Source organism: Pristis pectinata, chromosome 3 (genome assembly GCF_009764475.1).
Source record: "Pristis pectinata isolate sPriPec2 chromosome 3, sPriPec2.1.pri, whole genome shotgun sequence".
Classification (NCBI taxonomy): Eukaryota; Metazoa; Chordata; class Chondrichthyes; order Rhinopristiformes; family Pristidae; genus Pristis; species Pristis pectinata.
In genome coordinates this window covers 54218396-54235310 of record NC_067407.1, presented here as the reverse complement: position 1 = coordinate 54235310, position 16915 = coordinate 54218396, and the positions used below count along the sequence as shown (strand labels likewise).

General features: G+C 44.1%; 1 protein-coding gene and 1 non-coding gene across 2 annotated transcripts in view; both read left to right on the top strand.

Moving 5' to 3' along the window:
- Positions 1-16915, top strand: part of nos1apa (nitric oxide synthase 1 (neuronal) adaptor protein a) — a 318651-nt gene that overhangs the window by 197437 nt on the left and 104299 nt on the right. The gene's annotated exons all lie outside the window — the stretch shown is intronic.
- On the top strand, positions 3343-3429 carry trnastop-uca (transfer RNA opal suppressor (anticodon UCA)). The gene has a single exon. It is a non-coding gene; the product is annotated as a tRNA-Sec (tRNA).

The following is a 16915-nucleotide window of genomic DNA, read 5'->3' as shown; positions in this document are numbered from 1 at the left end:
GAAAAGATTGCAGTATGACCTGGCACCGATTAAAATCAGCATCGTCGGTGTCTTGTCGTACACCACACTGTTTCGGAGCAGTGAGCATTACTGAAAGCCTCTGGTTGAACTTCTCACAGCTGTCCTGAGTTAGCTGTGCAGCCAGTTGTCTGCCAGTCCTTAAAGGCACACTCACGCAACACCACCAGTACATTTCTAGGGGCTGGAGAGTGCTGTTTTCTTATAGATGGCCATGACTTGTGATCCCTAAGGATAGGGAGCAAGCTCTCGGCTTTACTGAGAGGGGCCTAGAGAGGCCAGCCAGTTGATCAGGAGCCACTTCTGTATTTCAGCAAGATTATTTGCAAGAAGGATGTCCTCAAGGGGTCATGGTGACCCTCCAGGGCTATCATTGGCCACACAGGCTGGAGGACCTAACTCACACTGGTGACCAGTGGCAGAACACAGAATGAACTCGCTAGATTATTCAAGGTGAGTCCTCCTAAATTTAATCTTCCTCACATCGCCAGCCTTGCCCTCACTTCCATTCATGCTCTGCCAACACCAGGGAGAATTTACCATGGCCAATTAACCTACGAACTCGCACGTTTTTGGGATGTGGGAGGAAGCCAGAGCTTCTTGGGGATCCTCACGCGGTTCACAGGGAAGAATGCGCAAACTCCACAAGGGCAGGGGCCCCAGGTCAGGATTGAACCTGGGTCCGCTGGAGCTGTGAGGCAGCGGCTCTACTGGCTGCACCACTGTGCCACCAATGGCGTGGGCAACGATCAGCCATTTGAGCAGGTGATGGCCCTTCTCCCCCATACCTGCGTGGCTCCAGAAAGATGAGCGGTAAGCCGTGACTGGTTTAAAAAATGAAGGAGTCGTGATAGCAGCCGGCATAGTGGGAATCGATCATTAGAACAGCCATCTGCTACCCAGTCAGAAAGTGGGAGAATGGATTCCCTTGCAACTAATATTTGTGCATCGCGATTGGGAGTTAAAAATGGCTACAGGTGTAGTCCCTGGGCAGCTGCACTTGGGTCCCCTATCTCTCCCCTCCTTCCACTGTTCCCATCTGCCCACCATCCCTCCCTTACCCCGTTCCACTCACCACCTTCCTCTCCAATCAGATTCCATAATCTGCAGTCCTTTGTGGTCTCCACCCATCACCTCCCAGCCTCTGTCACGATCTCCACCCCTCCCTCCCCTACCTGGCTCCATCTGCCCATCAACCCCTTCTCACCTATCATATTTCCAGCTCCTGCCTCAACCCTCCCCCTCACCTCTTTCAACTGGCCATCTCCCCTTTGCACACTCAGTCCTGATGCAGGGTCTCAGCCCGAATGTCGACCATCCCTTTGCCTCCACAGCTGCTGCCTGACCCGCGGAGTTCCTGCAGCAGTTTGTTTGTTTTTGCACCAGATTCCAGCATCTGCAATCACTTGTGCCTGCACTTTGGGAGAAACCATCTCCGGCAGCAAATGCCCCTGGGCAGTCTGCCTGCCCGGGCTGAAGGTGAAGGGCGTGAAGTCTGAGACTTCCTAAACGCAACAGTGAGCAACAAACTGTGACTCGAGGCATATATCAGCTGCTGCACTTGGAACAAGCCTGAGGCTGTAACGTTGTGAGTGAGGTGTCCTTGACTTTGACAGTGAGAGTGGCACAGATATCTATGCAAATCTGTGGAAGGTCACAGATAAGAGCGAGGGCCACCTTGTGGAGTGCACCCCGTGTAAACAAATGCTCCTCTAAGTATGGCTCCCTTGGTCCGTGAGGTGTTGTGTGCTCAACCTTTTGTACCCACCCTGCGCCGTCGTCCGCATGGACACACCTTTTGTTTATCCACGTCATTCATGTAGAGGAGAATCAGATCTAGGTAAATGGGCATTGGAATGTAACCATTTGAGGATGTAAGGAAAGGTCAGTTTTCAGTGTGAACAGTGTGCATATTTTTATTTAGAGCAACACACAAGATGCTGGACGAACTCAGTGGGTCAAGCAGCATCTATGGAGGGAAATGGACAGTCGACGTTTCCGCTCGAGACCCTTCATCAGGACTCAAAGGGTCTCGACCCAAAACGCCAACTGTCCATTTCCCTCCATAGATGCTGCCTGACCCGCTGAGTTCCTCCAACATTTTCTGTGTTGCTCCAGAATTCCAGCATCTGCAGTCTCTCTTGTGTCTACATTGTGTTTTCTTGCATTTCCGTACAACACAGGAGGAGGTGATTTCAGTCCATTGTGTCTATGTCGGCTTGTTAGAGCAATTCCATTCTCCCAGTATGTTCCCTATTAACCTGCCAATGTTCCCCTTAGATTCTGCCACTCACCTGCACTAGCGGTAATTTACAGTGGCCAATTAATCTAACAATCCACATATCTTGAGGATGTGGGGAGAAATCTGAGCACCCAGAGAAATTCCACACAGTCACAGGGAGAACGTGCAAACTGCACACCGACAGCTCCGGAGGTCAGGATTGAACCCAGGTCTCTGGATCTGAGGTAGCAGCTCAACCAACTGCGCCACTGTGCAGAATGAGCTGTGAGATGTAGAGTGCAGCAGTCTAGTGATGAAAGTGGTTTTAATGTGAGTAGCCCTTTCCCTTTGTTTTAAGCCTCTAGTTGTTTTGTATGAGTTACGACAGATACCATTTATTCAATGTGGTTGAAATGTTCTGCATACTCAAACATTTGGCTAAGTTTGACACTGGATAAACAATACAAGTAAACATGAAAACCTTGTCCAACATGAACAGATGATGTTACTAACCAGCGTCAAGCCACTGCGAAATCTGCTGATAGTTGCTTCACTCCATGTAAACGTGATTTTGAACACCATTGCACTGATTATTTTGGCATGGTGCAAATGAATTTCTAGCCCATTGTGTCTCAAATAGGCCAGTCAAGCACCCTTTCTTATTTCAGCACAGAAGGAGGACATTCAGCCCATCAGGGACCTACTGGTTTACAGCAGAGAGATTCTGTCAATTCTATTCCGCTGCAGCCTACTCTCTCGCATGCTCATTAACTCCCCTTTGGTTCTTTTGCCACTTACCTCAACAATGAGGTAAATTATAGCAGCTAATTAAACAATCAGCACGTCTTTGTGACGTGGGAGTAAACCAAAATAAACCCACGCAATGGGGAATGGGCAGTTTGGCACTGAGGAATTAGCTCAGTGGGAGAGTGCATGCTTTGCATGAATACTGTCTCGAGTTCATTCCCTGGCATCTCCACGTTGGTCATCTTGGCTGGGGATATAGCTCTGGCAGAGAATTTGACTGCAGATCAAGAGGTCCCCAGTTCAAATCTGGGTGCCCCCTTTATTGGCATTATACTCGTGTCGCGGTAGGTAACAATGCCCGGATGATCCTCAGTGTTCTGGGCTGCAGGCTTCAAATTTGTAGCTGTCTAGCGACAGAGTGGTTCAATTCCACCTTTCAGGCATCCCATTGCTTGCCCTTGTGTAACAGTATGAACTAACTTTACTTTTACTCAATGCCTGGAATGCATTGCCTGATGTAAATTTATTGGGGACTTTTAAGAGGGGCTTGGATGGGCGCATGAATGAGAGGAAAATGGAGGGATATGGGCATTCTGTAGGTAGGAGGGATTAGCTGTGTTGGCACAACATTGTGGGTCAAAGGGCCTGTTCTGTGCTGTACTGTTCAATGTTCTATGCAATCGAAGGAAGTGCATGCAAACTCCACACAGACAACACCTGAGGTCGGGATCAAACCCAGGTGCCCAGACTGTCAGACAGCTGCACCAGTTGCCACACCTCTGTGCTGCCGGGGTTCCTTTCACATATGCATTATTTTTATAGGAGAAACAATGGACTGCAGATGCTGGAACCTAGATGAAAAACATGATGATGCTGGAGGAACTCAGCAGGCCAGGCAGCATCCTGCAGGCAGTCAACGTTTCGGGTCAGGACCCTTCTTCAGGACTGAAGATAGGAAAAGGGGGAAGCCCAATATATAGGAGGAAAAAGCAGGGCAGTGATAGGTGGACAAAAGACGGGAGGCAGGGTGGGCACAAGGTGATAGGTGGATGCAAATGAGAGATAGTGATAGGCAAGTGTGGGAGAGGAGGGGAGAGCAGATCCACTGGGGGATGGGTCAAAGGTAAGGAGAGAAAAAAAAGGGTAGGAAAAAGAGAGATAGATGAGGATGATGAGGAGAGGAACCATGAGAATGCTCATCCAATGCTCTCTGCACCACTGAGGACTTGGAAAATGCTTGAAAGCACAGGTTGAAGTGAGCCTCAATAGCTGGCGACTAGATTTGTGAAGGGGTAGGACTCTGAAAGACTCTTGAATGCAGAGATAAAAGCCCTAGGCAATACCAGAGCATGGCACATCAGCTAATAGCGCCATTGCAATGGTGTCATCACATATGATTTAGTAGGACCTGAATTCCATAGATAATGTATTTTCCACCATTCCTCATTAAAGTTTCTGTTTCTGTCCATATTTTTGAATGGATTCAATTCATGTGTTTTTCCTTAAATGAGTTTGATTGAAGATTAAGAATGCTATTTGTGTTAATTATTTAACACAACCAATGGAACTATTCTTTACTGTGGGCAATCAAAATTCCTCGGCATTCTCGTTTATGCCTGGAAACCAAATTACTGTTAAATAGATTAATCGATAAAGGAATTTTGATAAATATTTAACAGTTATTCAAATATAAAAACATTAAATTCTGTAGTTATGTTCTGAGTTTTCACATTGATCAGTGCCTGTCTCATACTGATACTGTGCTATGTGTATATTTCTCTGATACAGCACAAACAGTGCATTCTAATGTTGCTACAGTCCCAAGTGTGTCTTCTGTCATCTAAGATATCTTGTATACGTTTGGGCAGATCCTCTAATGACTAGCAAACCACCTGACCTTCAGAGCTCCTTCCCCAGACTTGATCTTCAGTGAGAGGCTAACTCACAGATAACTGACCCTCCAGCCATTAGTGTCCTTAACAACCAGTGAAACCCACGGCAAATCTTCTCCAATGAGTGCTCAGAGATTCTATTGGGACCCATTCTCTGGAGAGCTTGGCATTGCACCACAGGCACTGCTGTATCGATGAGAGGCTGATCGGAGCAGAGACAAACTCTCGCTGAAGTCCTGGTCCAGCCACGTTAATGCCATGTCTAAGAAAGCACATCAATGCCTGCTGTTACATAATGGTGGTGAGTGTGGGTAGTGGGAAGTGGTGTGGGCAGGCACGATAGTATAGCGGTTAGCGTAATGCTATTACAGACCGGCGACCCGGGTTCAATTCTGGCCACTGTCCTGTAAGGGAGTTTGTACGTTCTCCCCGTGTCTGCGTGGGTTTCCTCCGGGTGCTCCGGTTTCCTCCCACTTTCCAAGACGTACAGGTTAGGAAGTTGTGGACATGCTATGTTGGCGCTGGAAGCGTGACAACACTTGCGGGCTGCCCCCAGAACATTCTACGCAAAAGATGTATTTCACTGTGTGTTTCGATGTATATGTGACTAATATCTTATCTTATGTGTAGAGATGGGGGTGTGGTAGCAATGGTCAGCAGACAGCCTCAGGAGAATGTGCAACTGATGAAATGTGCTTTTAATATTGATTGCTAAACAGTGGCTATAACCTGGCCTATTAAAAGAAAAAAAAAATGCCTGGTAGCTAAAATATAGCTCAAGAATTAATTCTATAATGAATTAAGCAATTGCCTGGCTTCTCGGTAACCATGGGCTGAAAGCCTCCACTGTGTATGCCTGGTTTTATCTGTGATCTTAAAGTTGCAATGAATAACTTCAGGCCAATAGAGCGTAAATGTTTGTCGCTTTTGATTCTCTTCACTGAGAAAGGTAGTAAAAAAAATTGATCAATTTGATTTGCCATTCTGAACTGTGCAATATACTAGTTTGAAATAAATGGTTCTGACAACGTGACTGTGATGATAACCTGGAGCTTCTCCAGACAAGGTGAGTTTGCTCCTGTCTGTAGATGGTCTTTGCTGGCCCAGCCCACAGGGGAACTGAAGCAAGTCCAACTGGTCATCAACACCTCCACCACTCCCTGCCCACCCGACTTCCAGCACCACCCCAAACCCCCACTTGCTTCTCCCAGTACATCATCCCCTGTTCCAAAGGAAGAGCCTGTAAAAATACAAAATTATCTCTTCACCCTTCCTGCCCCAGAGAAATTCCCATTGGATAATCTTTTCAGATATTGTGTAAGTGTATGGGTTCTTGTTGACTTAGACCTTATAGGTACAGGTTCAAGTTTAGCATTAAGCTGAGGTTTATTAAAGGTCAGATTTCGTGTATGAAACAATGTTGCTGTTAGCTGCCAGCAAAGTCTTGCCTCTTTTTTTTGTTTTTTTGTTTAATTTATGTTTTTCTCATGAATGCTGCTTATCCGATACTATGTGCCAGTGATGCTGCTGCAAGCTTTTCATTGCACCTGTGCGTACATGTACTTGTGCATATGACAATAAATTTGACTTTGACTATTAAGCTCCTCTTAGTTATAAAAGAAAATACTGTAACAGTGGCATTAGATAATCAGCACATTCTGCTTCAGGACATCACACCCATTTTCTCTTGCCATGATCTCCTGATCGTAGTCTGGATTCTCAGACTTCTCTGAAGATGACCCAATTCCACTGGGTTAAATCCCTCTCTGTTACCAATCTGCGGCTGCTGTTCATACTTGGAATTCATGCGGCAGCCCTCCCCAATCACCGTTCAATTGTTTCTCTTCTCATTGTTGCAGTCACACCTAGTCCTACCCCATCCTTCCTGTAGACCTCCAGTCTCATAAAGAGTCACGCTTACCCCCTTGTCTCTGCCAACATAATGGCCAATGCAGGCTACCTCTGGCTCAGCTTTCTAAGTGACAAATGGAAACAGATTGCCTTCATGGTTACTGTACAAAAAGGCCACTGTTACAAAGAGATTTGCACATTGTCTCAATCCTGCAACACCTCCTAAGGTATTTACAAAAGCAAAGATTCTTATTGAAGTTAACAGAAACACAAGCATACATGTGGTTTACAAATCAGCTATTCTTTAACCCTTAGTCAGCCAAACATTCCAGCCTACCTTACTACAATTTTACAACTATTCACATATAAAAGATTGAGGATTTTGTTCAATATTACACTTGAGATTTGCCCTGTTTGCCACTTGATAGCATTGTTTTACCTGATGAGCTTTCTAGCAATTCAGTAAAAAAATTATAAAAACTGAAAGGTTTGCATGCCCTCCTGGATACTTGAATTTATCCTCCTGCATTTGCATAGGCCTTTGGTTTGCATGGGTGATGTAATGTTTGGAGAGTAAGTTCCTCCTATTCTGCATACAAGCCTGAGAAGCAGTCCAGCTGGATTTCCTGCATCGTGCATTGCAAATATGCAGTCTTTAAGATTACAGTAATTTTGGTTCTGTGACTGATGACCCCTTGGGCAACACCGACAAATCTCCTCAAAGTCTTGCAACAATTTCTTTTAAGGATTCCTGCAAATGAGCTTAATCAGTTTGCTCTTTAACTCTTGGTAAGAGGATGAATCAAAGGATTCCTCTTCTGGTTGTTTATTTCTTTTTTTCAAGATTTTTTGATTCATTTCTCCTTGTTCTGTCTGGTTTAGTGTTGTCGAATGGTCTTTATGTATCAGTGTTAAAATCTGCCTGGTTCAAGTAGCTCCAGTAAATATGTTACTGGAAGGCACAGAACCTGATAAACCTGATTTTACAGATTCCGACATGCTCACATTTAGCCCATTGCTCTTGGGTTTACTGATAGTTGTAAACACAGACGAGGCCAGGTTCAGGAGTGTGTGTGGCAGGGATCAGGATTGGGCATCGGTGTACAGAATGGGACACTCATGTAGGGGTCTGGGCCTGGGCACCTGCATTGATGTCCAGGGCTGGCATCACTCTCCAGGGCCCATGATTGGACACAATAACAGCTGGAGTTGATACACCCAATCGGGTCTCCTGCCTTAAAAGGAGTTTTACAATTTATGAAGAATTGGGAACCGAGAATAGATGTGACATCTGAAATAAAGCCCAGTTTTGAATTCCTTATTAATCTGATGCCCCTGGACTTTTTTTGTTACCCACTTTGCACTGATTTTCATGAAACTTGAGGCGATGTCATTCCTTATTGAGGATCAGGTTGCTTTTGAAGTTCAGGACAATATTTATACTGATATCACTGCGAGTGTCATTGCACTTTGTTATAGTTACTGTAAAGCAGTTGCAGCTTTGTAATTGTGCTAAACTGGCAGTATAAATTCAACTTCAGTGCTCAGCCTGCTTCCGAGCAATGTGGAGTGACATGCCTTGCAGGCAATGTCTCTCCTTGTTTCAGTTTGATAGCACACGGAGTGGAAATCCAGTGCTACCTTACTGCCGACTTGTAAGGTGCTCAAAGAACAGTTTTCGGGGTTTCTCAGCAGGATGTGGGCCTCGCTGATGGGGTTGTCAGTTTACTTCACATTCCCAAATGCTCTTGAGGAGTTGTTGAGGAGCTGTCGGCTTGAACCTGTGCAATGGTGAGGGATAAAGGTCGTTAGATAGAGAGGTTCAGGATCTTGATCCCAGCAATGGCAGAGAAACAGTAGAATGGCGTGTGACTTTTAGGGGACCTGCAGATGACAGTGTTCTTGTGTGCCTGCTGTGATTCTCCCTCCAGATGAGGCTGTGGGTTTGCCAGGTGCTGGTATGCTTGGAGGAGGAGGCATTGAATCGTTAGGGTGGTGGATTGGGTGCCAATCAAGTGGCTGCTTTGTCCTGGATAGTCTTGTGCTCCTCGAGTGTTGGAGCTGCAGTATCCAGTCACGTGGAGAATATTCCATCACGAGGCTGACTTGTAGCTTGTGAGATGGTGGAGAAACTTTGGGGATTCCAGAAAGGTATGCAGCCTTGAACTTGCTCCTTTGGCCACAGTATTTATTGGGCTAGTTCATTGAAGCTTCTGGTAAATGGTGAACCCCAAGATGTTGACGATTGGGTATACAATATTGGAATGTCATTGGAAGTCAATGAGTACTTCACTCACTTCTAGAGATGGCAATTGTGTTGGACTTGTATAATTTGAATGCAACTTGCCGTTTATCACCACACCAGTGTATTGTCCAGTCTTGACTAGCAGTGTAAAACTACATACCTGAGCACTACTAGTACTCTTGACTAGCAGTGCAAACTACTTACCTCAGCACTAGCAGTCTTGACTAGCAGTGCAAACTACTTATCTGTGGAGTTGTAACTGAAACAGAATGCTGCAATCATCAGCAAACACACCAAATCTCACCCTAGGATGGAGAGGTGATCGCTGATGAAGCTTAAGATCATTGGTGCCAAGTCCGGTGAACCGGGAAACTCGTGTTAATGTTCCTGGGGCTTACAGGCAGTCTGCCTGCAATAACCATTACTGCCTTCCTTTGTGCTGGGCATGACTTCAGCCCAATGGAAAGTTTTTCTCTTGATTCCCATTGACGATTTTACTCTGGCTCCTTAGTGCTACCCGTGGATAAATCCTTGCTGGATGTCTTGTGCAAGGACCTTTACTGTGGTTTCTAGCCTCTTAAAAATGCTGTACACAACTTTACAGTAAACATTTGCAGAGCCCAGATTCCCTCCCTGTTACAAGCCAGAATTCAATTTCTCCTCCTCTGGAGGAAACGTTCTGTGCACGGTTATATTTACCAATGCAGTTTCTTCCTCCTGAAGAGGAGGAGTAAAATTCTGGCCAACAAGGTTGGAGCTAAACGGTATAATTAGGGCTCTGTGCAACTGGACTATTAGAAGGGTATTGGGATATTTACAAGGTGGTTCATCTCGACTTGTAGAGCATCCACCGAACTGTTGGAGCCAACCCTATGGTAACACTGTTTGAGTGAATTGAATAGAATGGTCTATCCAGAGAGACAGTAGAAGCAGTTGGTACTGATTCATAGTAACACGTGGAAAGAATATTTCAAGGCACTTGTTTCCAGTGCTGCATAAACTGTGACCGGAGATCTAACATTTAACATAATTCTGACCCATACCAGGTGCACCAAGCAGCCTCCTGTGTTGTAAGCTTCCATCGTCCTGAGATGACAGAGTCAGAGGAGTTGAGAATTACTTTTTACGCAGGTTATTGTGATCTGAAATATGCTTTTCTGAGTGCACAGCGGACAAAGATACAACAGGGATTTCCATATACTCAAAGTAACAAGGTGTGTGGCTCTGGGATCTAAAGGGCAGCTGGTGACCACTTTCAAAGTGGGTCAAGCATGTTTCTGATCCTGTGAGTAATTTCAGGCCTGACATTTAGGAGGCTAGATGGGAGTAAGCGATCAGCTCCTTAATTCCCATTGGCCTCCACCATCACATTTCCCTCGCCTCTTGTTTAGGTCTGTCATAGATTAATTCCAGTGATTGATCACTGTGACTGGTAGAGCAGCTTTATGGTGTTGTTGTACCATGTGATTCCTGGCATAGTGAAGGTCAACTGAATAGTGTTTTTTTTTCATCTGACATTTGCAGTGTTCCTGTGGTATATCCCAGTGAGCAGTCAATATCTTCAGACGTGGTGAGGATCTATTGGTAATGAATAGCAAACAATTTTTTTAAAAACACAGCTGCACAGGGAAGGAGTGTGATCCATAATTCATTTTGGAAAATTGAATGCATTTATGGTTTCCTGAGTCTGCACATTGGGTCAGAGGCTGGTGCAGTACCGTGGGGGCACTCATGTCTGACTGCTGCATTTAACTTGCTGTGTCGGTATTACTTTAAGTTTTATTAGAGTGCTCAGTGGTGTCTTGTGGAGTGGGAGGAATGGGAGTTGTGTAGTAATGGTTGTGAGCTGCATATTAAGCAGGTCGTTGCAGACTAAAGTTGTTGCTCTGTAATTTTAAAGACTTGAACCTGTGCCAAAGTCAGGGTCCAGAGCAAACTGAAGTACAAGAACTGGCTTTTGACTCATTGTAGTGCCTGATCAGACCGCTATACTTGCACTACGCGGTGGCACAGCTAGTGGAGCCATGGCCTTGCAGCGCTGGAGACCCGGGTTCAAATCATGACCTTGGGTGCTGTCTGTGTGGAGTTTGCACATTCTCCCTGTGACTGCTTGGGTTTCCTCCCACATCCTACAGACATGTAGGCCGGTAGGTCATAGGCCACTATAAGTTGCTCCTGGAGTGTAGGTGAGTTGCAGAATCTGCAGGGAGTTGATGAGAATGTGGGGAAAATAAAGAATGGGATTAATGTAGGATTGGTGTAAATGCATGGTTGATGGTTAGTGTGGACTTGATGGGCTGAAAGGCCTGTTACTCTCTGCATCTCTCTATGACCTCCACTGCACCGCCATGAGAACTCCACTGCCTTGGTGGTTAAGGTAAACTGATGTACTAGTATGTATAAGGTATACTTTTAAGATGAATTGTAACTTCTCATCATTGTATCACTGATTCCACAAAGCCACAGTGCAGAACCTGATGTTGAAGCTTGTCTTGTGTATATTGCCTGTTGTTAAGGAAACTAGAAAGAGTAGAGTAGACCTCCTACAACCCTTCACTTTACTCAGCATGGATGATGACAGGGTTATGAAGAAGGTAATATTGCTGGGAGGCTTTCCAGTACAATATCTGAACATAGAATAGTATGTTCTGGTATAGAATCTGGTGTAGTTACAGGCCCCACTTAAGAATGTTACTGTTGCCTGACTTCCCACCTCAGATTTATGACCATTGGCTCCTTGGATGTCCAAAGGAGTTTGGAACTGGGACTGCCTCTAAAATTGTAGGAATGGAGAGGATGGGTCAGAGACTGAAAGGGAAATTACCTGTTATACGTACATTCACTAGGTCTGTACCTTTTGGCTACTGTTGGGGCCCTAATGGAAGAACTCGGAGCCAACTTGCAGGCTGCTTAAAGGCCACCCCTGTGGTTGGGGTGACAGGTTGACTGTTTCCTGAAGGGTCTAGCTCATGGTGTTCCAATTCAGTCTGTCCCATTCTGTGACTGCACAAAGTGAATTAATCAATTAACTGACGTCAATGTTAACTCGCAATGCAGCCTTTGTTCCCATTCCCGCTATTGTTTTAACTAATAAATGTTCAGAGATTTTAAAAAAAAAGAAAACTTTTAAAGCCTCACTGATTTCTCGCTGTGATTCTTAGGCCAAAGGAAGAAAGTGGCATTTATATATAGCCTTTCATATCCCTTTTAGATCAGCTCAAAGCGCCTTTCAACCAATGAAATACTTTTGAACTGACTCTTGCAGTTTGCTCACAACAAGAATCCATCAAAAGCAACATGAAAATAATCAGAATATTTTTAGAATTTTGATAAATATTGGCAACTCTCAGCATAATATCCCGCTCTGCTCCTTTGAAATAGGCATAGAGTCGAACAGCGCAGAAGCAGGCCCTTCAGCCCACCAGGTCTATGCTGACCATCAAGCACCATTTACACAAATTCTATTCTAATCCATTTATATTTCCCTCTCATTCCCATGAACTCCCCCCCCCCCCCCCCCCCAAGATTCTACCACTCACCCATACACTAGGGGCAACTTACAGTGGCCGATTAACCTACCAGTATGTTTTTGGGACGTGGAGGAAACCACACATGGTCAGAGGGAGAACATGCAGACTCTACACAGACAGGACCCAAGGTCAGGATTGAACCTGCGTCACTGGAACTGAGAGATGGAAGCCCTACTAGCTGCACCATTGTGCCTCAGAGTCATTTACTTCCACTTGAGGGAGAAGAAAAGGCCTTAACCTTTAATTAATCTTTCATTCCCGGAGAATCTGCGATAATCCAGGGCAGTTGCTGTGGTGCGTTATGTTCACTTCTCCTGACCCCACGGACATAACCCCTCAGGCAAATGAAGGATGTTCTTTTTCTGAAGTTACAGTGGGCTTCAGGTGTATTCATCTGTTGGCTTCTAGAAAGAAAAGTCTAACCTTATAATTAAAAGCAATAGTTGTGGCTTCTCAGTGTTAAAGTTCTCCTACCTTAATCATTCTCTCTTTGTTGGCTGTGAGATGACACTATTTATATAAAAATCAGATGCAGTTTCTGTTCAGCTCTGCAAGAAAACCAGCTACAGAATTTTGAAAGTTCAAGGCCTGCCTGTCAAGCAAATCACATTGCTTTCCCTTGGTGAGCTTCACTTACAGTGGATGACTTGACCTCCCTGACCCTTCCCAAGCACTGGAGTCCCAAGCAGAAGGCAGTGATGGTTCACTGAGGGTAGAGAAAGCCAAACTCATATATCATAGTCATGTATTGGGTGCTTTCAGAGCAGTATTTCAATCTGTAATACTGACAGAGCATAATATCTGATGTGTACGGCAACTGTGAGAAAGTTACCACCATAAACCGTGTGAGCAAGGTGAACATATAAGTATTGAATTTTGCCATGGTCCAATCTGCTAACTGGAGGTCCTTGCATCTGTGATAATTGTCCTTTCATCATTGATAATTGTCCTTCCATCATTGATATTTAAAAATGTTCAATGACGTAATTTAAATCAAACCAGAAGAACCCATTCATGGCCGCAATAATTGCTGCTGCTTCACCTCAGCTTATCAATAGAAATACACCTGGTCCAGGCAGCATGTTTTCTCTGAAATCCTTCCAAGCATAAATTAAGTAACACACGTCTGATGCTGTTCAAAACCACTGGATTATGGAAGGACTGGAATAGCTGATAAGTCAAGTATGTCAAGAGATAAAATGAATTCATCACAATTCAGTCAAGAAATTCAACCTTGGTGAAACTTTTAATCACATTTTATTGATACATTTGCTGAATCCATCTTATTTGAGTTTGTTTTAATACTGTAGCCCAATATAATGCTGTGTATGTAATGGTGAACATTGGTATTTGAGTTGTTTTCATGTGGTTTAAAATTTACTAGGATGTTCTATGCTGCTTGTACAATAGTCCAAGGTTATCAGCCATTGTGGAGGTCTTGATTGATTGGTACTCAAGGAACCAAATTTCATACTATTACAAACTAGGATGAAATTAGTACTCTGTGATATTGTCATTCAGGAGAAAAATGCATCGCCATCCACAGACCTGAACAAATCATATGGCTGTGTATCATATCTGAAAACAATATATTCAAATTTTGGTGGATTGGGTAGTTAAGAAAGCTTATGGGATGTTAGCTTTCATAAATTGAGGGATTGAGTTTAAGAGCCGCAAGGTAATGATGCAGCTCTATAAAACTCTGGTTAGACCACACTTAGAGTACTGTATCCAGTTCTAGTTGCCTCATTATAGGAAGGATGTGGAAGCATTGGAAAGGGTGCAGAGGAGATTTACCAGGATGCTGCCTGGTTTAGAGTGTATGCATTATGAGGAGAGACTACGGGGGCGAGGGCTTTACTCTTTGGAGAGAAGGAGGATGAGAGGAGACATGATAGAGGTGTACAAAATGTTAAGAGGAATAGATAAAGTGGACAGCCAGCACCTCTTTCCCATGGCACCAAATGCTCAATACAAGAGGGTATGGCTTTAAAGCAGTGGGTGGGAAGTTCAAGGGAGATATCAGAGAAAGGTTTTTTACCCAGAGGGTGGTTAGGGCATGGAATGTGCTGCCTGGGGCAGTGGTGGAGGCAGGTACATTGGTCATTTCCAAGAGATTACTAGATAAACATATGCAGGAAATTAAAATAGAGGGATATGTGGGAGGGAGGGGTTAGATAGTCCTAGGTGAGGTTTAAAGGTCCAGCACAACATTGTGGGCCGAAGGCCTTTATTGTGCTGCACTGTTCTATGTAAATCTTGGTATAACAAAAATGAAAGCTGCATCAGAGAAGGTTCACAGGTGAATCTTACCTTGTAAGATGCTAAATGAAAAATCAAAAAAAACTGCAGATGCTGGAAATCTGAAACAAAGAGAAAATACTGAAAAGCTCAGCTGGTCAGGCAGCATCTATGGAAAGGGAAAGACTCAATGTTTCATGTCTGCAATCCTTGTCAGAACTGGGAGAGAGAGATGCAAGTAAGTTTTCAGTCGGAATGAAGGTGAGGGAGGGATGTGCAGGACAAAGGGAGTGTCTGTGATAGGGTAAGTTGAAATGGCTTAATGGGCAGGTATCAGCAATTAAGCTTCTGGGACTGTATAGGTTTATGTCTAATGAGTTGTTATGTTAAGGATCCTACTGGCAGCTAGTAGGATAAAACTTTATAATCAAATTCAAACTTAGCAGCAATCTACCATGTGGGATTTGAACCCATGTCCCAGGGCTTTCCCCTGGGTATCTAGATTATTAATCCAGTGATAATATCACTGGGCCATTGCCTCCCCTTAAACTTCAAATGTGTCTTTTGGTTCATGAATCATCATTAAATGTGTGACTAAAATCTCTTTACCCAATCTTAACTATTTGTAATCTGGTAAACTTCAGTTAAGTCTCTTCTCAGCCATCACTGCTCTTAGGAGAAGAACCCCCGCTTCTCTAGTCAAACCTTGTTGCTGAAAACCGTCATCTCTGGAACTATTCTAGTAAATCTCTGCACCATCTCTAAGGTATTCACATCCTTTCTAATGTTAGTTGACCAAAGTTGGTCACCATACATCAGTTGTAGCATTAACGTGTCTTATGGTCAATGGAGCTTCCCTGCTTTTGTCAGAAATTTATCTATGCAGAAAAAAGAACAACATTGTGATGTTGTAAACAACATTAACCCAAAGATAATCTTGTCCATGTTTTCTTGACACCGATTGCTGACATCATCTGCTCATTATTGGCCAAGAACATCATAACGTCATTTTGTCAACACTGTTGTTGACACTGTTTATCTATGTCAAGCTTGCCCAAATCTTCTTTTTAACTTAGTTTTTTTGAGATTTGGATGTCACTGGCAAGACCAGCATTTATTGACCATCCCTAATTGCCCTTCAGGAGGTGTTGGAAAGCAACATTCAAGCAAGTAGCTTGCTTGGCCATTTAAGGGTTAACCACATGGGTTGTGCCTGAGGTCACACAGAGGCCAGACCAGGTAAGGAACGCCAGTCATGAACCAGTTGGGTTCTTACAACAATCTGGAAGTTTTGTATCATCATCATTGCTGCTTGGTTTTCCAAATTCCAGATTATTAGTTGAATTTAAATTCCACAATGGCTTTGAGATTTGAACTGCATTATTAGTCTAGGCCTCTGGATTACTTGTCTGTTAGTTTAACTGCTGTGCTTCTACCATAACAGGTAGAACAATGCCCCAAAATGTGTGCAATTTCCTTCATTTAACTGTATTCATCTTGAAAATCGCAGTCACTGTTCAAAGAAGCAGCATTTATTAACACTGAATGCTCAGAAGCAATATTATTTATGGGGCCAATCAAACTGAATGTGCTCTAATATCCAGACTGCTGCACTCACTGTGCTCACAGCTTAATCTGAAGACTGATCCTTCATTGCATCATTAACTGCTGCAATCTCCACTGACCTACAGTGGGAATATAGCCATTAGATCTCCTTCTCTGGCAGCCTTACAGTATGGAGGATGACTTGCTTTCACTCCAGATTTGTCAGTTCTGAGGTATGTAATGAGGCCAGTGTGAAAATCGTGGACTGTTACACACTTGGGGCAAGGGTGACTCATTGGACAGGCAATGGAAGGGTTGGTGGTGAGGTGGTGCACTCCTTCCACCTACCTTTGAGCTGCTCCCAAAAACCTACCTCTTTGTCAGAGTTTTTGATCTTTTGCCCTCGGGCCTCCCTATGTGGCTTTGAGTCAGATGTCATTTGATGACACCCATATGAAGAGTCTGGAATGTTTTACTATATTAACAATGCTACATAAAGGCAATTGAAGCTGTTCAGTTCTACCTTGCCTTCAGCTATGTTCTCAGCTCCAACACACTCCAAGTGAGAGGTATGCCCTCTATTATTGCCTCTTTGCTTGTGGTCTGACACAACCAAATGGCTTCC